The sequence below is a fragment of the Vulpes vulpes genome, chromosome 3, assembly GCF_048418805.1.
Source record: "Vulpes vulpes isolate BD-2025 chromosome 3, VulVul3, whole genome shotgun sequence".
NCBI classification, from domain to species: domain Eukaryota; kingdom Metazoa; phylum Chordata; class Mammalia; order Carnivora; family Canidae; genus Vulpes; species Vulpes vulpes.
The window spans coordinates 119,258,948-119,281,214 of NC_132782.1; the positions used below are offsets into that span (position 1 = coordinate 119,258,948).

The following is a 22,267-nucleotide window of genomic DNA, read 5'->3' on the forward strand; positions in this document are numbered from 1 at the left end:
TGAAATTAAGTACACATCTGCTGTTTGTGCAACCATCACCACTACCCACCTCCAAAACTCTTATCTTCCCAAGCTGAAGCTCTATCTCCATTAAACAGTAGCTCCCCATTCCCCCCTGCTCCCAGCTCCTGCCAACTACCATTCTACTTTTCAGTCCCTATGAATTTAACTATTCTAGATGCCTCACATAAGTGGAATTCTATGATGTTTGTCCTTTTGTGTCCGGCTGACTTTACTCAGCAAAATATCTTCAAAGTTCATCAATGTAGTAGCACGTATCAGAATTTCATTCCTTTCTGAGTAATAGTCCATTGTATGTATAGAACACCTTTTGTTTATTCATTTCTGTCAGTGGTCATTTGGGGTGTTTCCACTTTTACCTATTGTGAATATTGGTCCCCAAAACCCGTTCGACTAAGGCACTTTGTTTTCTAAGTTTTGACTCGCATGTACCTGCTAGGTCATAGGTGTTCATTCCAACTGTCTTAGGACATTAAGAACTTTCCATTTTTGGATGTGTTCAAGCTGGAACTGTCTATCTGCCCAGGGTAGTATACAGGAAATTTTTATACCAGATATGAAGCTGGACAATTGATGAATTATATACCTACAAGGTTCTTTTACAAAGTGTACAATATTAAAACATTTTATGAAGCTACCTATACAATTAGAGTACTATGCTCAAATGGTAGAGGCAAAAAAAATGATATCTGAGCAACAAAGAGTAATTTGACAGGGGTGGGAAATTTGACTCCCATTTCTATCGTCAGAGACTACTAGTTTATGTTCTTGTATAAAAACAAAGAATTACTTACAATTTTGTCTTTAAACTCCATTTACATTTCTAAATTCATTCACACTGTTAGGGACTGGGTGTCAATGTCCATTCTGTCATAGGAAGCCCTGCACATGGGATGGAATTAATACTCTTAAAAATCTCATTGATTCGTATGCCACTAACCAAAATGAGATTACCAGAAAGGACCATTTTAAATTTAAATGGATGCTGCCTTAGATGGAATAACTTACCCTTGATCCTCACATTTGTAATCAATAGGGAACTCTGTGGCTGCATCTGATTTTTCACATTTTTCAGCTAAGTCAGGAATCCTAATGCAAAAATCTGCTCTGTTATGTGGATTTGTGAACTGTCTAGAGGGTTCTGGGTCCATTAACCAACGGATAGATTACCATGAGACATAAATATAATGTTTTTGTCTCCAACTGAGACAGTCTTGCTCCAATATTATTCATGTGATTTCAAGAAAAGTGGTTGCTGTTTTCTTTAGACTCACACCTGGAAATTAATAAAGAGCAAAGCATTTCTCTTGATATTAATTCAAAATTCTAAAACAAAATTAATTACTCATGCACTTTTAAAACTGGATCCTAGAGCTGGCAAGGAAAGCATTTTAGGATATATTCATTCAAAACCCCAGAATGAATGTGCATAATTAGGAGGTATTACCCCTGCAGGGTGTGAATGGACTGCAGCATACAGTGCCAAGGGATAGACCTGTCAGTTACATAAAAGACACATTACACTCTGCCCACGACTGAGACAAGACATCTAAGGACCACCCTTTGTCTTACCACCCTTGCAATCAGCTAATGTGGTATGTCAGGACTTTCATACCCAATGTGATAAATGAAATCCTACCAAGTCCTATGAATTCATTTGGATCTATTGCCAGATTCTCACCAGTGTGGGGCTGCTGATCAAACAACAACAACAACAACCAAGAAAAAAAAAAAAGTCAACTATTGCTTTTTAAATTAAGAACTGTCAAAAAAAAATTGTCAGCAAAAAAAAAAAAATATTGTCAGCAATGCTGAATAGCATATAGTGATTTAAAAAACAATGCCTATGTCATTCCATATTATATGTACAGATAAATAATTGGACCAATCATAAATCAGTCTTTTGTGTGATCATCCAGCATAGAAATCTAACAAATATTCTCAAGGAGATTTTTCTTCCTAGCCAAAGCTATAACTGAGCATTTTTACGTCTAATGTGAAATATTAATGGCTTTTTTCCCCTTCTCCTTTTTTTTCCATTCCTTCTTGCTCCAACCCCTGCTATCCTTTCTCTATAAAGGATAAAACAAAGTCATCCTGCCCTTGGTTCTGAATCATATGTGTCCTCGCCAACACCTGAGGCAATGAAAAAAGATGAAGAAATGACAGTATCTGGTCTCAGTGTTTCTCACTACGTTGTTGCAGAGATATTTAGTATCTCAGATACAGCATTAACCCTTCATTGTCCTCGTGCAGTTTTGATCACAGCTGTGTTCTGAAACCTCACCAACGCGCCTGATGTGTTTGGAGCTATAGCCACAGGGGCTTGTGGAGAGAAGGAGAGAAGGACTCCCGCCCACCCCACCTCCCCCAAAACCAGTTACAATAGGTGCGCTACCATGTTCTTTTCAACATTGATTCATTCATTCAGTGCTTAATTTTCAGGGATCTTGTGAGTCAGTTGTTAAACTGTTCCCTGAAATCGACCCTGTGGTGGCAATATGAAAACTCAAAGTTTCGTACTTTGAGTATGAAACTACTACTACTGGGGGGGGGGGGGGGGGGGGGTCGGGGACTGAGTTACAGCCAGAACTGAGTTATTAACCAGAACTGCTGGTTAAATATTTGGCAACACAATGCCACACTTATTTATCAAATACTTAGTGAGTATGCACTATGTGCCATGCACTGTGTTGGGTGCTGGGATGAATTATGAACAACAAAAATTCTTCAATATCAGTGAGAAAGATAGGAAATAAATAAATAACTGCATACTTAAAAAACTACACAGAGCGATCGACGAAATGAAGAAAATAAATAGGTGCTATGTCTGAGAATAAAATAAGGGATGCCTCTTTCTGGAAAGGCAGCAGGGTCTAGTGGTGGAGAGCAGCCTCTGGAGTCAGACAGTCCTGGGTATAATTCTAAACTCTATAATACCTGGTATATGTTACACAGCATATGCCAGCATGACTCTGGGAACATTGCTTAAAGTTTTAAACTAAATGTTGGTTTCCTTATCTGCAAAATAAGAATGATAATAGGACATCATCATTCATAGGGTGCTATAAAGATTGAAACAGAGAATTCAGATAGAATGAGTAGTGCCAAGTTCTGGCAAATGTTTTGCGATAACTCAAAAGAATGTCAGCTATAGTTATTATTATCCTTATTGTCTGAAGAGGTTACATTTAATATGAAACTCAGAGGGTGCAAAATGTCAGCCTAATGAAGAACCAAAGAAAGAGATTTTCAGGCAGACGAAAGTACCTGTGCAGAGACTTTGAGGTGCAAATGTAGGTGGTTTGGTCCAAGGACGGTTAAAAGGCCTGGGTTGCTGGAGACAGTACTTAGGGAAGAAGAAGGTGGCGTTCCTTTTCACTAAAGCACTTGGAAAGACAGGTTAGGGAAAGATCATGCAGAGCCTCATAGGACCCTAGGATTTTATTGTGCATGCAACAGGAAGCCTCCAAGGAGATTTAAAAAGAGAATGACATGAACCAATTTATAGTTTTAATATCTCTCCTCTTGCATCGTGGTGGTGAGTGGGTTAGAAGAGCACAAGTAGGAGCAGAAAGATCAGATAGGAATCTACTACAATAATTCAGATGGGAGACTATGCTGCTTCACAGGAGTGAGGGGCAAGGGAGGAAAGCAGACAGATTTGGGGTACATTTTGTGGGAAGAATCAATGGACTTTGGTCATGCACTAGATGAGGATGAAGCAGATTGCATCTTTCAAAGATGAGCAGAATGACACCTCGTGCCCTGCATTCTTCTACAATGTGGTCCTGGAAGTCTCTCATTAATAACTAAAGTCTAAGTCTTTTCCCTTTCGGCCTAAGCAAGCACGATTGTGACTGTGCCAATCAACTGGAGAACAGCACAAATGATGCTGTGTGACTTTCAAGACTAGGTTACGGAAACAGAATAATTCCAACTCGTCCTGGATTGAATAGTGTCACACAAAAATTCACGTCCAACTGGAACTTCAGGATGTGATCTTATTCAGAAATAGTCTTTGCAGATATAATTAGTCAAGATGAGGATATCATGGATTACGGTGGGCCTTAATTTCAATATGGTGGCCTCCTTCGAGAATGAGAAGAAGACACAGAAACACGCAGAGGGAAGACGGCCATGTGGCAAGGGAAGCAGAGACTGACGTGGTGCAGCTGCAAGCCAAGGAACACCAAGGCCTGCCAGCGATTACCAGAAACCAGGAAGAGGCACAGCAGTCTTTCCTAGAGACGTCAGGAGGAGTACAGCCAGCCTTGCCAACGTTTTGGTTTCTGACATCCAGCCTTCAGAAGTGCAAGCATAAACTTCGGTCTTAAACCAACCATTTTGTGGCTTTTTGTTACACCAGCCTTAGGAAACTAGTACACACTTCGTTGGCTATGACACTCACATCTGAAGCTCTGAGCTTTGATGTAGTAAGTTCAACTACTCCACGTCCGCCGTGCAGCAAGAAAGTCCAGGCCACACGGAGAGATCGCCTGAAGGTGCTTCAGCCAACGGCCCAAGCTGAGGTCCCTACTGATCGCCCGCATCCAATGCCAGGCATGGGAGTCGAGACACCTCAAAACGATTCCAGCCCCAGCTCTCAAGTTGCCCCCAGCTACTGAGGTCTCCCAGCTGAGATCCTAGATATTATGAAATCGACAAGCCACCTTTATTGTATCCTGTCCAGATTCCTGATCCACAAGCTGTTTAAGAATAATTAGTGCCCCTACGGTATGTGGTGGTTTCTAATGCAGGGACAGCGAATGACACAGAATTTTCACACCAGAATTGAGCTCCGCTGTAACAAAAGCTTAAGGCATTTGGGATTGGGCAGTGAGCAGAAGCTGGAAGGACCTTAAGAAGACAGTTAGTTGGAGTAAATGAAAGCTAGAGAAGCCAGTAGAAGTTAGAAAGACCTTAAGGAGAGTTTAGTGACAGCTGGGATGACAGGGGAGGAAACTGTTACTGGAGGCCAGGGAAAAACTGACCTCTCCTGTCTAGCGGCAGAAGTTTGGCGACCCCATTGCCCATAGTGACATGAAAAATAAGAAATGAGCCTAATAAACTGGTGAATTTGTCCAAGGATATTTCTCAGGCAGGATGCTGCAAGTGCCAATCTGTTTCTTTTAGCCATATGCAAGGCACAGATACAAAGCTATAAGGAAAAAAGGTACTAGCCAACTTTTAAGCAAACTTTGAAGAAAATATAAAAAGCCTTGCTGGGTTTGAAAAAAAAAACAAAACCAAGACCCAAAAGCTTGTTCACTCAGGGTCTCCCCACAGAAGATTGTCCAGGTGAGAAGGGGCTTCAGTACAAAGACCAAATCAAGACCTGTTAGGAAAATGTCTCATCACGAAGATAAAGACAAGAGCGTGACTGTAAAATTTTTCATTAAAACTTCAGAAGGATATAAGATGGTACCTCATAAACCTTTCAAATATATACAGAGCCTTCTGGATTTAAGGGTCTGCCTTTTTAAGCTTAGGCACCTAGGCTCTTAAAGGTTTGTTTTACAGCAGTTTCACAGGGAGTCTATGGCAGAAAAAGGCATTAACTGAAGAGATCTCTGGGCATGTCTTCTGTCTACCCAGTGGATTTCTGTATTGATACATCGGAAGCCCCCAAATTTTAAAGGAACTGTATCAGCTTGGAACTGAAGGGAGTAGATACACCATAAAATGAAAGGTGTTTGGTCTTTTGACCCAGGAACTACTTTGAGCAGGAAAAAGGATGAAAAAACTACTCAGCTGCAAATGTGGGCCATTTGCAATGGAAAGCAGAATAACTCAGGGAGTGCAACCAAAAGCTGTCCGAGATGGATCCAGCAGCTGCGGAAAACAGCCGCTAAGAAGGAGATCTGAGGTCATATCAAGAACTGGCAAGATATGCTCAACTGAATTTCAGAATTTCTGTTGGACAGTGACTCTGTGCGCCTCCTGTTCCTCCTTCCCTTTTAAAATAAGAATATTTATAGTGGTTGTGTTATGCCTGGCCCCCACCACATGCTGGGTATATGGGAGGAAGATCATTGGAGTCTTTTACTCAGAGCTCTTCGAGACTGAAAAGAACCATGCTAGAAAAACTGCATGCAAAGCGCCTCATTGGCACCTGGAATGGATTTGGATGACTGCATCCTGGACTTCAAACATTCAGATGAGACTTTGGGAATTTTGAGGGAGGGATCAGATGTCTTCCGCATGTGGAAAGGATGCGAATAGTTGTGGACAGAGGGTAGACAGTGGCTGATAGTATTTACCAAAACCAGCATCTTTCATCTCCTCTTTACCTTGTGCTACTGACTTAGAGGTGATTTCTCATACAGCAAGAGGACCCAGATCATAAGAATGAGAGAAAGAGGGGATCAAGGATGCCCACTAGATCTCTGGCTTATGCAAACGGGAGAATGGCAATACCACTTGCTGAGATGGTCTGTAATGGTTTTTGAGTGAGGGGAAGGGAAGTGAGCAGAATGGTAAATCACAGTTGTCTTTTGGGTATGCTATTTTTGAAATGCGTATGAGACATTCAAATGTAGTCTCTTTAGTTCATTCGGGATTCTGAAACCACAGTAATGTTTCTATAGTAGAAATAGCTCGCCAGTGACATTTTTATGAAGCATGGCACTACTAGCCTATTATGACATTAACAAAAATAAAAGATTGATGTCGTCCAAATGACATAATCTTCCAAAACTGACAACACAACTAAGCAGAAGCTGCCTCAAATTTTTAATATTAATGTTTGTTACTTGAAAGGTCACCATTTGGGCCTAATTACATAAGTGAAAAGGACTTTATTACTTGAAAATGTTTGCGTGTTTGAAGTGGTAAAATATCTTTAAGCAATCACACTTTCAAGAAAAACACAATTTGAAGTTGACCTAACTGGTCACTGGCCAAAAGTCAAATCTTGGACAGGATTCCAGTTTCAGTCGGATGTAAATGAGGGCTATTCAAAAATGGTATTCCTTGAGGGGACGCCCAAACACCTTAAACTCTGCGGTATGCCAGACACAGCCACCAAGAACAGGAGTAGCTGCTTGGCTTCACAGCATTAATCACAGGAACCAGACAAGAATAAACAGCGGTTGGGTGAGGGGGTGCCCCATGAACAAGGATAATAAATGGCTGTGATAACCTCTTCCACCAGTGAATTAAAGGCCTTAAAAGATACGAAAAAGTAGAGCAAAAGAATCGATTCAATCTTCTGTTACCTGTGTTGATGAAACAATGTGCAATTTGTATGAGACCTCTACTCAGAAACAAACCATCCCAGCCTGCCAGACACCATGCTTCTGGTTACAAGTCACCTTGATACTGCAGAAATCCCACTTCATTTTGGATGTTGTGATTGATCCATGACACTAGATTCACTGTAACCTTCAACAGAATGCCATCATTTATTCAGGGGGCAACTGAACAGGAACAAATCAGCAGGAGGGAGAATAAGTCTCCGACTCCTCTGCTCCTTTCTCTCCCGAGAAGGCCAAAGGCTGCCATCACAACACGTCCTGCTTCTCTCTATCACTGCACCAGTGGTTCCAGCTGAAGGTGAGATTGCGGATCGGAGTCTCCCGTGCAGCTTGTTCCTCAGAATACCAGAGAATTGCTCAAGTGCACAAATAAATCCCTACAGCCCCTGTGCCAAGGAAATGGTGAACACTTAGAAGACTGCTATGACTATGCGATGCTGAGACTATAGGCCAAGGAGAGGATATTTTATTGCTTTTCTCGTACCTATCCCAAGAACTCAAGAGGCCAGCACAGACTACCCACAGTAGGACATATATATATATATATATATATATATATATATATATTTCAACACATATAGATATATATTTTTTGATAATGATGGGGCTAAAGCTTTTAAGAAAATATAATCTTAATTGCTCTTTGCTTCTGAAGAGAAAATGCGAAGCAAAATTTCATCACTTGGATTTGACCATCAAGAGGGGAAGAATTTATTACCAGTGGTGTCTTCTAATCTGTGGCATGTTCTGTTGCTAGGAAATTTCTCTAAAATGAGATTTAGGGAGTCTCAAATGCTGTACTTCTGCCTGTATTTTTTTTTTCCCACTCCCTCCTCCTTCTCATTCCTAATGTTAGATATAGATCATAAATAAATGTCTCATTTTGCATTTCAATAAAATGTATTTATGTATTCAGATCTTTCATCAAATGTTAAAGCTTTAAATATTTTAAACACAAAGGGGAAAATCACATTGGTTTGGGGATTTGGGGGTGTTCAGGATTTTTTTAAGAGGAATTGCAAGTGGTGCAGGACAAAATCTAGGACAGCAATCAAGCATAATTCCCCTAATAATTATTATTAATATAAAAATTGGGGGAATATGGAGAGTTCTCCAGTATTTTTTTACCTAAAGGAGACAACCAGAATGAGATGCAAATCAGTGCTCTTATCTAATGAATAATGCAAATGAGCGTTCTGCATATAGCAAGTCAGTCTGCAGGAATTCTCTCTGCCTCACCTCACATTTCTTGTGGATTTAAGCACCGTGTGTCACAAGAAATTAGAGAAAGGAATTGCCAAGTAATGACAGAGCCTTGGAGCCCCAAGTCAGTGTAGACAGCAAGGACATTAAGATGCATGGTACAGCAAGGGAGGGAGCTGACATCTCATTAAAATTCCCCCTTCACCTAGTTAATGGGGTTGTATGACACCGTAATCTGTGATTATTTGTGTGGCTGTTACTTAAAAGAATCTGCGACAACACTTCTTTGGGAGGGTTCTGGAAAACTTTAAAAAGCCATTATCTTCCTAACCTCCAGTAGTGGGAAAAAAAAAACCCTAAAAGTATTTTACCTTCTCTTTTATACTTTTATATTAAAGTTCACCAACACTTAAGATTTTTCAGGAGCATGACAAAATCCACTTAAAACTGTGCACTTTACGCAACTTTCTTGCTACTTGAAAGGTACTCAATTCCGAAAATAACAATTGAAAACAGACCCTCATTTACTCAACATATAATCAATCGGTGTTAACCATGGGTGTGCTCACAGTTCCTTTTCAGTCATGGGTTATTTCACTTCAACATATTTTTGATTTAGAATTCACTGCCATTGTCTCTGGTTTTCTAAGAAAGCTGTCCTGAATACAGAGTTACTTTCCTTGTATAACATAACTACACAGCCTCATGTTTTCTGCTGAATCGTTTGTTCTGCTAGTCCTAGATTTTAATCAGTCTTAAAGAGTGTTTGACTAATCTTGCTCAAATGCAATACACTTTTTTTTCTTAATCAAAATATTTAGGAGAGCTTTAGGCACAAACAGCCACTTGGCAGGGGAAACCTGCAGCACAGTCCTTGGGCTAGTTCTACCTATCCTTAGGGTTACCTCCACATAGAGAAGTGGACCAAAATCGAGCAACTATGCTTGAATCTTTTTGATGAAAATTGTTTGACAGATGTTGTGAATCCCATGACTCCCAAAACAAGCAATACTGACCACACAATACCTTAGGTTGAGACGATGACCCCATATATCCATCATTATACTAAACAATCATTGAGTCAGTTCTGAACTTTAGTTTTATAGGTTTTCTTCTAAGTTTGAATTTTGGTGAAAATACCCAGATAACAAAGCTTGCTAAGAATTCTTATGTTAAACACACTTAACAAGACTCCAAGTTTTAAAATAATGTTTATAAAGTATCTTTAGAGTAGGGAATTTGTGACATTTATTTGAAAAGCCAGAGAACATTTTTATTTACTTCACAGGATTTCTATGGTACTGTTTATATACTATAAAATTATTTGTGAGACATAAAACTCATTTAGTAAGTCTTGATCAGAATTTTAATATCTGAAATAGAAAAGAAAATATAAAATTGGTTTGTATATACTATGGCATTTTGTGAATTTTTATTTCTGTTAAATGCATATTTATGTTTATATGTGTTTACTGAGTCTTAATGTAAAATGCATTACCGTTAATTTTAGATTTAAAAAAATGTGAAAGCTGTGCTTTAGGGCCCTTCATCAAATCATCTAACATTCATACTGACATTGAGAAAGAGCATAGAGAAGCAGACCAGCCTAATTATTATGCTTTCTAAGTCAAAGGGTTGATTGAGTCTCCCACACCAGTATAAAATACAAGCTTTGTAAAATTCCCAACCTTATAGAAATGCAAATACATTTTCATTTCTTAATGGGATCTTCAAAAAGAAGCAGGCACTTCATTGCATTTCCTATCTTGCTCCCAAGCATGGGTATTAATCCATGTTTATGTCTTTGGAAAGGAAAATATATGACACTGTCTGTATTGTAGCTGGTAAGAGTTAGAAAAACTTGAGGTAACTGTCCGGGCAAAGGTAAGGCTTCTGTGTGGATACTGCAGTCTCAAGGTGGAGCCTTGGTATTCTTGTGTATCAGACAGTCATCACCAGACATGCTATTTCCTAAAGCCAAACTAGGCCTATTCCCTCACAGTGGTTCTAGTCAGAAATTCTGTTAAAGAGAATCAAGATAAACAAGCAAGAAGTACATATAGAGAAATGGAGATAATTCAGGAAATATAAAAGGATATTAAAATAATCAAATTCATCCACTCAGAGATTCAAGAAAATTTTATATTTGTAAAACAATAACAGAATATTTTGAGAAAATAAAAATCAGAACAATGATTTATTATTGTCAAATTTTTTAAAGATCAATTGAAAATAAATGCCTCAAAAAATGTATAAGGCAGGGGCACCTGAGTGGCTCAGTGGTTGAGTGTCTGTCTTTGGCTCAGGTCATGACCCCCGGGGTCCTGGGATTGAATCCGCATCAGAATCTGGGCAAGAAGCCTGTTCCTCCCTCTGCCTGTGTCTCTGACTCTCTCTCTTGGTCTCTCATGAATAAATAAATAAAAATCTTTAAAAAAAGAAAGAAAAATGTCTTAAGGCAAAAAGATAAAATAATGGAACATATGTCTAAAAACTAAAAAAAGATTAAAAGACACATATAAAAGCAAGTCAGGTGGTTCAACTTCTAGGAAGAATGAGTGAAAAACAGGAAGAATTTATTAAAGAAATAATCGAGGAATCTTTCCCACAGAAGGATATGAGTCTTTGTATCCACCAAGTTCCCAGCATAATGGATGGATAAAATAACCATCTCAATACATAATTGTAATATTTCAGAACTCTAAGCATAAAAAGAAAGTTCTAAAACTTTAAAATGCAGTATATTATTGTTCCTACTCACTCTCCCTCTCCATGTGGCCCATCCTTCAGGGCCCTTTCCTCAAGCTCCTTCCTATGGGATGGGGAGTGGGATGCTAAAGGAAGACTGTTGGAGGGAGTGATTCCTGCTCCATTGGTGTCAGGCTTGGACATGTGACTGGCTTGAATGTGAGTGGAAATAACATAAGAAGGAACTTTAAGTGTCAACATTTAGTTCTATCATAATTCCTTTCTCTTGTCAAGAGTTGAGCTTTCTCTGGAAGTGACTTCTTCTTTAATGTAAATCCCATACTTAGAAGACAAATGAGGCCAAGACAGAGATATCACAGCTAACATGTGACAACCTACTGAGATTTGGGTATTGTATGTTATCATGGCCTAACTTAGTGCCACCAAATACAAGAGAGAAAAAATATGTGAAGAAAAGAAAAAAAAGTATCCCTTTCAGCAGCCCTGGGTCTAACTATGCCCTTAGAATTATAAACAAAAATATTTTTAACTTAGAGTTTTATGGTCAACCTATCAATCACAGTGAAGGTAGAAGAGGGAAAGTTTTAAACACACAATACACTTTTTATTTGCTAGTTATTTGAACCTATACTCTAGCAAAATGAAGATAAAACAAAAATTACAAAGATATGGAATTTAGGATACTGTGGGTCAATCTAGGAAAACAACGAAAAGAAGTGCTAAGCATGAGTCGGGCATGTAAGAGAGCAGCATGATAAATGTGAGGATATGGTGAAATATATATATAATGCAAGAAACAAAGCAAAAACTCACAAGATCTAATGTACAGTGTGTAACTATAGTTAGTAATACTGTGTTGTATATTCAGAAGTTGCTAATAAAATGGATCTCAAAGTTCTTATCACAAGAAATAAACAGACTCTTAAGAATAGAGAACTGACGGTTACCAGAAGGGGGGTTGGTGGGGGGATGGTTTTGCTTTCTGAGGTTTTGGTTACCCTCGGCCAACTGCAGTTTGGAAGCAGATGCCGTCTCCCTTCTGACATATCATCAGAAGGTCAACAGTAGCCTAATGCTATGTCACGATGTCTACGACATTCCCCTCACTTCATCTCATCACATAGGCATTTTATCATCTCTCATGATCACAAGAATGAAGGTAAGTACAGTAAAATAAGATATTTTGAGAGAGAAAAAACACATTCACATAACTTTTATTATGGTATATTGTTGTAATTGTTCTATTTTATTTGAATTATTGTTAATCTCTTACTGTTACTAATTTATAAATTTAACTTTATCATAGCTACATATGTTTAGGAAAAACCATTGGGTTCAGTGCTATCTATGGTTTTAGGTATCCACTGGAGGTCTTGGAACATATCCCCCCACAGATAAGGAGGGACTCCAGTATCTCCCGTATCAAATAAGTTGCTGACTCCAGTTAATGGGGAAAGAGAGTATCCACAGGGAATGGGCAACCATTTGACTTCCCCTAAATCAATCTCCCCTACCATCATGCTACTCTATAAGCCATTAGTTTCTTTGCATCAAGGCTTTATTTTAGAATCAAAAGCTGCAGCTTTCTAATGCCACAGAAAGTTCTTTGAGGGTAGGAACCTTGTCTTCCTCAACTTCCTTTCTCTCTCAATGCCTGGCCTTAAAAATAGAGGGTCCTCAATAAGTAGCTATTGATTTGTCCTGAATTGCTGAATTTAATTTCAAACTGCCCCCAGCAAGAATCTGTACTTGTCAACACTAAAATTACTTATGATCCTATGCAGAACATAACCAACTGACAAAGTTATGAATCTTTCCCAACTGGCCTTAGAACTTCTTGTGGTTCTCACCATGCCTATTGTAAATGAGTTTGGAATTTGCATGCCAAGTTGAAATATGGTGCCCTAGAGAATTTCTATGATTGATCTCATTCAAGCAAATTTACTCAATGTCCCCCAGTACCTCACTATAATTAGAGACTGGTGTTTTGTTTCAAATTACGTAATAGTTTTTCATAGAAGACATCTGTCTTGTAACTTGGCTAACTCTCTTAGGACAAAAAAACACAACAAACAGAAAGGAAAAGGAAAAACAATACATCAGTGACATTAATTATACCAGTATGTTTTCTAGTGCTTTGAAAGGGGGACTCTGAGCATTGATTGCCATTGAAATGAGACCTAAAGGATATATTATAGTTCTGAAAACCCCACTTAATGTTCTTAGGGCTCTAAGAAATCTAGTAATATCCTGATGGCTACCTAGGGTAACAATCAATTTCTCCTATTAAGTTGCCCAAGGCAGTAGCTGGGTATGTGCTAGTGCCAGGATCCCTTGGCAGATTGCTGAATTCTATAATGCCTTTTGCTTTCCAACACAAACTGAGCAGGATATAACATATCAGTATGTAAAGATCCTTCAAAAAACCCAGGATGGACTCAAAAAGAAACCTTATATTCTGCTTACAGTATTGCTATACTTCATTCATCCCAATAAACTGCTTCTTCTTGAGTTTAGAGTTTTTAATGAAGCATCCTAGAACTACTGCCGGACAAGTAACAGTTTAGTTACAAAATTCAGAAAGCACTAGCTGAATTGAAAGTTAGTATTATAAATGCTCTTGATTACTTAATGGTATTCCAGCATTCATGCATTCATCAACCATACATTAATCAAGGAAATAAATAAACTATTTATATTGCAACAACATAGGTCATCATTTTGAAGTTCATTCATTCACTCATTCAAGCAACCGCTATTTATTATCTGTTATGTATCAGGGATGGTACTAAATTCCATAAATATGGCTGAATTATCCTTGCCCTTGAAAAATGTATAGGCTAATATTTCATTCTCGACTGAATTTGTATTAAAACTACTTGAGCAATCAAACAATCCGTGAACTTCACCTCCAAAGGCAGGTCCCAAACACTGGCATTTCTTTCTTTAAAATATTGTTTTAATATGTTTAATATATTTTTCAATATATATATTTTTTCAAGTGCTTTTTATTTTGTGAAAGTATCATCTGCTTTTTATTTTGTGAAAGTATCATCTATGAAACTTAGTCACTTCAAGGGAAATAGGCTTAAATTTACTTCCATTTCACCTATACTGTACAAGTTTCTAATTAACAAAAATATTAGGGGATCCCTGGGTGGCGCAGCGGTTTGGCGCCTGCCTTTGGCCCAGGGCGCGATCCTGGAGACCCGGGATCGAATCCCACATCAGGCTCCCGGTGCATGGAGCCTGCTTCTCCCTCCGCCTGTGTCTCTGCCTCTCTCTCTTCTCTCTCTGTGACTATCATAAATAAAAAAAAAATAGAAATATTAAATACAAAATTAAAAATAAAAGAAGCTTGTTGCAAAACAGAATATCCAAATTCATTTAAATGATTGATTTTTAGTATTTACATTTTTCAAAAATATCTGCAAAGCAGCAGAATATAATGGTTAAGAAAACAGTGTTTGGAATCATATATTTGGCTTTGAGTCACAGTTAGCCATTAATTTTTGGCAGTGAAAATCCAAGCTAGTTTAATAACTTCTGTAGGATTCAAACATTGGCATTTCTTAAAAACACCCCTGCAGAGAGTGAGGTCCTTGCTCTAATAGGTGACTACATAAACAAATAGGAGATCACAGTATAGTGTAGTAAGTGCTATCACAGCATAGATAGGATGTTTTGGGAACACTTTGGAAGGCCATAAAAATCAGCCAAGGACAGGAGCAAGGGGGTGGTCAAGGAAAGCTTTAGCAATAAAAATAGACTATAGCTCACTATGGCATCTACAGCAAAACAAAAATCCTTCTAAGAAAGGTCAGAAAAAGAAGGAGAGAGATGAAAAAGCAAAGAATTAAGAAAATAAGCAAGAAGACATATATTTTAGTACAAAAAACTAAAGGCAAACATCCAACGAAATTGCTGGATTCCACAGTAGAAATTCAGGGAATTCAGCTCAAACAGCAGCAGTGTGTCCCTGGACAAGTTACTGAACTTCTTTGATCCTTTTATTCATTTATAAGTTGAGGAAAGTGATAGGCACCTTACAGAGTTATTATAAAGAACAGAAAATGTAGCATGAAACACTCAATAAATGCCATCATTAAATAGATAGAGATGATTCAAATATAGATCTATATATTATTGTAGTGATTGCATTAAAATTACTGTTTGTTTAGAAGACTGAAATCTCAAGATCAAACAAAAACAATCCTACATCCTTCTGCAGTGAGATATGGTACATACTACTTTTTATGTCACATTAATCCTGAACAGGACTCAATTTTCCTCCCCTAACAGTAGTATTGACTAATGTAATACACTGATTCATCAAGATCAGAAAATTCTGAAGGAATTAAAATGGGATTTAATTTCTACAGAAATGGAATTCTAAAACTCAAATCTCTCTTCCAGGACTAAGAATAAACAATCTGAAAATGAAGTCTTTTGATGCTTAAGATTTGCTTATCTATCTTAGAATGGTGGGCAAGAATAAAGGCTATGATTGTTTTCCATTTTATCTCATTGCTCTAAATAAACTTAAACACCTCATACTACTTTCACTAGGTAGGTATGGTCTTCCTTAACATCCAGAGAGCTATAAAACCTTTACTCCCAAGGTAGCAGGTGTGCAGAAGTATTATTGAAAGATGTGGGTTTCAGGAAAAGCAGTGTTGCAGGTCATATTTTGTTGTCAAAGAAACATTGACTCAAACAAACAAACAAGCAAAGAAAAACAAATAAACAGAAGTATAGGATATTTAATTTACCTATTACTGAAAAAGAGAAACACCAATCCCTTTCAACCAGGGCTTGGAAATTAGTATTTCTAAAGAATCCCAAGTCTTTCTGTATTCTAGACTATACTGTATCCAATTCTAGAAAAATAAAATAAAAGAGCATAGGGGGGTAAAGGAACAAAATAGAAAATGAAAAAGACTCTTAGTATAGTGAATTTGAGGAGATTTTTTAAGGTGCACTGGAAAAAAAGCATCCTGGCTGGATATATCTCAGTAAATCTTTGAAGCATTGCTACTTTTATTCTTTGATAAATATCATATAGTGGCTTAGAAGTGAAGTATAATTTCAATTCCTACTACAGAGCCATTATGATGTTCTTGTGGACCAGTTAATTTATTACTGAGCTCTCCTATACCAATTTCATACCAATCTGGAAACAGGAAAGTCTTCTCTACTGAATGAGTGATTTCTCTAGAAAGTCAGCTGTTCTCAAAAGTCAAGTTCATAGCATAAAGATTGAAGAAAGATAATACCAAGTTCTCTGGCTTAAGAGTTTTCAAGAAAAATTACTTTCACATACCATAAATATTCTATCAAGGACCTATTGCTTTTTAAAATGCTAGTTTTTTTGTTTGTTTGTGGGTTCTTTTGTTTTGTTTTTTGGGGTTTTTGGTTTGTTTTTAAGCATCAACTAGTGAATTTATGTTTATGAGATCCCCAGTGAGAGGATATGGAAAAAGCAGTCTATAATTTAAGGCAAACCCTTAATCAAATTGATTTTACAAAAATTCCATTTCCTCTTAAGACAAGTGTTAAAAGCAAAGCCAATGGTTGTCACATTCCAAGAATGGCTGAACCAAATGCCTGGTCACTTTTCTTTCCTAGTGACAGTATAGTCAAAACAATTTTAAGTCTTGGATTCTGGAATTTTGACTTCATTAATTATGCCAGAGCATACAACTTAAACATAAAAGTTTAAACCAGACTGCCAAGATTTTTGCTAATTGTGTGGCTTTCGGCAATAACATAACTTCTCTCTGCTTCACCCTCCTCATTTGAAAAATGGAGCTAACATATTACCTAATTATTGGAGCTGTTATGAGTTAGCACATTAAAAGTTCTTACAATAGTGCCTCAAAAACAGTCATCATTCATTATAAGTTAGCTTTTAATATATTACTGCAAAGTCTCCAAGAATTCTCTTGGAAGAATATAGGTTTTGGAATTAGGGATGAATCCCACCTCAGTCTGTACTAGCTTTGTGATGACACACAAAGCTATTTGACTTCTTGGAGTCTCAGTGTTCTCAAGATGCAAATAAGGAAAATAATACCTACCACATAATTGTCTGAGAATTAAACAAGCAAAATTCTTGCTGAGCAGTCACATGGCTATCTAAAGAACATATAACCACTAAAGCAAATAAACAGCATGTATACTAGATTGTCAAGTTGGTAAAGGAAGGAAAGCAAGAGACTGAAGAATAAGTTAAAATCTGGTTCTAAAGAGTCCTGGGTCTCTCATTCACCATTTCCCCTCCCTTATCCACTTCCCCAGAAAAATCCAGGCTGTTAATAAAAGTATTTCTATGTCCCTATGTGAATGTGAGACTAGAAAATCAGTGATGAGTATAGTCAGCCTTGGGCAACCATACTGACTTGGACAAGGTTAATCACTGTCACGTTAGAGTCTCTGGAAATACTGTAGTCTTCAGAGGGCGGGTGGTCACTTTTGTCTATCAGGGGCAGGGTAATGGAGTTTAAAGTGATAGATGCAGCAGGTGTGTAGTGACTAACGCTGAGCACTACGGCAGTCGCAGAGTCCCACAGAAGCTTGGCAAAGAACAGCCAGAGAACAGCCCTGCTAGGGCACACAATGGCAGACCAAAGCAAGGTACAGAGACTCAAAACCAACCCAGCGTCTTTGAGGCAGCCAGATACCTTGAGGGAAGAAAAAACTTAATCCCAAATCTTAAACCTCCTTTTAAGGCCTTCTGCCAATGATTTTGAGAAGACTGTGAAAGCCCAGAAGGGAAGAGAAAGAGGTGTTTGCCACAAGATAGAAGGAATCTAAGTCCAAAACTCTGAGCTGGTACAGAACGGATAGAGAAAATTAGGAAGTGGTGTAGTTAAACATGTACATAATGAGAAAAAAAATTTAAATATTTGCTGAGCATTTTCAAACATCAATAACTCAGCCATTTATATTTTTAAATATTAAAAAGGGCACAGAGTATGGTATTGATTTGAAAATACAGAAATGTCATGCTAAAAAATGTATCTGGTTTTAAACTGACAAAATAAGACCAGTCAATCTGACTTTATTCACATACTAAAGGCTACATTTCAACATAATGAAATTTTGTCTTATTAAAATGTGGGTGAAGACACTCAATATTTGTATGATGCAACAAGTAATAATGGTCCCATTATTAATTATCTATTCTTATTAAAAAGTTCCAAGAAAAAAGAAATAGGAATTAAGAGCCTAGGTATATTTCATAATGTGAAAAACAGTTGCTTATTATTTTATTTTGGGGTCAGCAAAGGTTACTTGATAAATTATAATTTGTTTTCTAAACCTGACATATAATTGCTGTTTTTAAAACAAAACATAAATAATAGCAAATGGTACATCCAATTAATTCATTTCCAACTGGTTTTGATTTTCAGCATCAATAATTATGTTCAGTTTGTATCTGGTTATTAACCTTAATGATACTCTATCTGCCATTTAAGTAATTACTTTTTTACCAACATCATCAGTAACAATAATTTTTGCTTGTAATTAGTTGATTTGTCATTCATTAAGGCTGCTAAATTATCCTATTAAATTATCATAGAAGATGATCATAAAGATAAATATAATGTTGCATGGGTACTGAAATTTGTCATTAACATGAATTTTTGAATTATGACATAGACATGGCCCCCAAAAGAGAGAGTGCCCAAAAAAGAGAAATGATTTATTTATATTCTCTAGGCTCCAATATCCCTTTAACATACTTTTTTTTATATTTTAGAGTATATTTTAACCTAAGAAATCTAAATAGCTAAATGCTTTGGAAACAGTTTTCTTAAAAAGCAAATGTAATAGTCTTTTTGAAGTGTCAACTCACTAAGCTACAGTCACCAGTTATTCAAACATTAATTTAGATGTTGCTAATGGAGGTATTTTATAGATGTGATCAAAGTCCACCATCAGTTGACTTTTAAGTAAGGGAATTATTCTAGATAGTCTGGATGGGCCTAATTCAGTCAGCAGAAAGGCTATAAGACCAGAGGCAAAGCTTTCTTGAAGAAGTTGTGTCTATGGAAAGTAACTTCAGAACATGCCTGAGAGTTCAAGTCTGCCCTTTCTGACAGTCTGCCTTATAATTCCGACTTGCTTAGCCAGCCTCTATAATCACATAGACCAATTCTTTGTAATACTTTTCTTAATATATATCTACTACTAGTTCTGCTTCTCCGGTTGGACTTTGATACAACAGGCTATTATAAAGTGGCTTGGGTGTTGTATCAGAAAGAAGAGAGAGTAAAAAGTACTCCTTGACCTAAAATGGACAGCTCACCATTTAAAATTTTATTAGATAGTAATTCACTTCTTTATGTGATCCTATAAAAATGTAGATATTTATAGAAGAGGTAGCAGCATAAACTATTTCTATTAAGACCTTATCCCTTAGAGGTTCCCAATTCTCACTTTAGGCACTAAGAGGGTGAATCTTATGAAGGATGGTCGTAAGGACCAGGCAAAAGAATAAGCAGCAATTGGAACTGTTCCTACCCCCAGTTAGTTTGCCCAAGGGCCAATCCTGTCAGAACTAGTATTGTTCCATTCAAATTATCATAGATTCCTGCTCAGTTATAAACTTGCCTTCTTCCAGGAAGGAAAGACCTTACAGAAATGTACACCCCTTAAGATTCCATTATTATAAAGACAATCTCACCACATTTCAAGAAACTCTGGAAAAAAATCTGGAAAAAATACAAATACATGGAGACTAAATAACATGCTACTAAACAATGAATGTATCAACCAAGAAATCAAAAAAGAAATAAAACAATTCATGGAGGATCAGTCCTCACCAAGGCTGAGGCCCTGCCTCCTATAAAAACTGAGCCCCGTTTCTTTTTATTTTATTTCATTTATGGGGTTGCATAGACTGAAGTTTTGTGAGTTAGGTTAAACTCGGACCACCTCAAAGAGGATCCATTTCTTTATTTACTTTTCTTCCAAAATGGCAGCCTCCATTGGCACACAAGTATTAGATCTGTACTAGGCAATGCTGAGAGAGAACAAGCATTTCATCACCTACAGTTGCAGAATTTATGTTGTCAGGGGGATAAGACATGGCTTCAGAGAAAATAAAAAGTAAAGGATACTGCAGAAATTCAAACCTTAGTGAAAAAAGCCAAAAGAGACCTTGGAATAGTTCATTGACAGGTCCACATTGGCAACTGTATTTGACTGACCAATTTATCATTGAGAATCAAGAGAAGCCCAGCACCTAAGGAGCTGGGACCAGCCACCACTGCAACTGTGGACCATCCTCAGCACTCATTATGCTCTGGACTTGAGGACTCCCAACAAACCACAACTGGCCTCTTACATCACCATTGTGTGATGTAAGATGTACTCAAGATGTATTAGAATAGCCTCTTTCTCTGCCTACCCTGTAGGAGCTGATAAATTGAGTCAGGTTTCTATGTTTCTGCAGCCTTAGTGAAAAATGATGGCTCTCTTTTCCTGGTTCAAGTGTTAGAATGAAGAGCTGGGGCTCACTCAGAATAATGCTGTGTATTATACTTTCTCTCCAACCTACCCCTCTTTTGTATCTCATCACCACTTATATAGAGCACCTCCACACTTTGTTTCCTCATTGACAATAAACAGAACTGTCTCCCCACCGAAAAAAAAAAAAATACATGGAGACAAATTAAAATGAAAACACAATGGTCCAAAATCTTTGGGACACAGCAAAGGCTGTTCTAAGAGGTAATATTACAGCATTACAGGCCTTTCTCAAGAAGCAAGAAAAATTTCAAACAACATAACCTTACACCTAAAGGAGCTAGAAAAAGAACAAACAAAATCCAGAACTAGTAGAAGGAGGGAAATAATAAAGATTATAGCAGAAACAAATGAAATAGAAACTATAAAAACAATGAAAACAGAATCTGGTTCTTTGAAAAGATAAACAAAATTGATAAACTTTTAGCCACACTCATCAAAAGGAGAAGGAGGGAAGGAGGGAGGGAGAGAGAGAAAGAAATCAAATAAAATCAGAAACGGAAGAGGAAAAAATAGCTGATATCACAGAAATACAAAGGATAATAAAATATTATGAAAAATTGTATGTCAACAAATTGGACAATTTAGAGGAAATGGATAAATGCCTAGAAATATATAATCTTCCAAAACTGAACAGGAGGAAATAGAACAGACTGATCACTGCAATGAGACTGAGTCTATAATAATAATAATAATAAAACTCCCAACAAATAAAAGTGTAAGACCAGGTGGCTTCATAGGTGCACTGTCCTAGCATTTAAAGACTTAATACCTACTTTTCTCAAACTATTGAAAAAATAGAAGAGGAAGGAAAACCTCAGAATTTGTTCTATGAAGCCAGCATTACTTTGATACTAAAACCAAATAAAGACACTGCAATAAAAGAAAAATAGAGAACAATATTGCTGATGAACACAGGGGCAAATATCCTGAACAAAATATTAGCAAGCCAAATCCAACAATACATTAAAAAAATCATTCACCACAATCGAGTGGGATTCATTCCAGGGATATAGCATGGTTCAATACTTTCAAATCAATGCGTTACATGACATTAATAAGAGAAAGGAGAAAAACCATATGATCATTTTAACAGATGCAGAAAAAGCATTTGATAAAACACAACATCTATTCACGATAAACATTTGCAATAGAGTAGGTTTACAGGGAACATATCTCAACATAATAAAGGCCATATATATAAAGCCCACAGCTAATATATTGAATGGTGAAAGACTGAGAGATTTTCCTCTAAAATTAGGAACAAGACAAGTCTACTTTGGCCACTTTTATTCAACACTGTACTGGAAGTCCTAACCACAGCAATCAGATAGGAAAAAAAAAGTTAAAGACATCCAAATTGGCAAAAAAAAAAAAAAAAAAAAGGAATAAAATTTTCACTATTTGCAGATGACATGATACTCTATATAAAAAACCCAAAAGACTCCACTGAAAAGAACTGATAAGTGAAATCAGTAAAGTTGCAAGATGCAAAATTAATGTAGAGAAATCTGTTGCATTTTCATACACCAATACCG

General features: G+C 37.1%; 1 protein-coding gene and 1 pseudogene across 13 annotated transcripts in view; one reads left to right on the forward strand and one right to left on the reverse strand.

The window, feature by feature from the left end:
* NTNG1 (netrin G1) overlaps nt 1–22,267 on the reverse strand; it is a 307,376-nt gene that overhangs the window by 253,509 nt on the left and 31,600 nt on the right. The gene's annotated exons all lie outside the window — the stretch shown is intronic.
* On the forward strand, nt 20,176–20,449 carry LOC112918232 (LYR motif-containing protein 4 pseudogene; annotated as a pseudogene).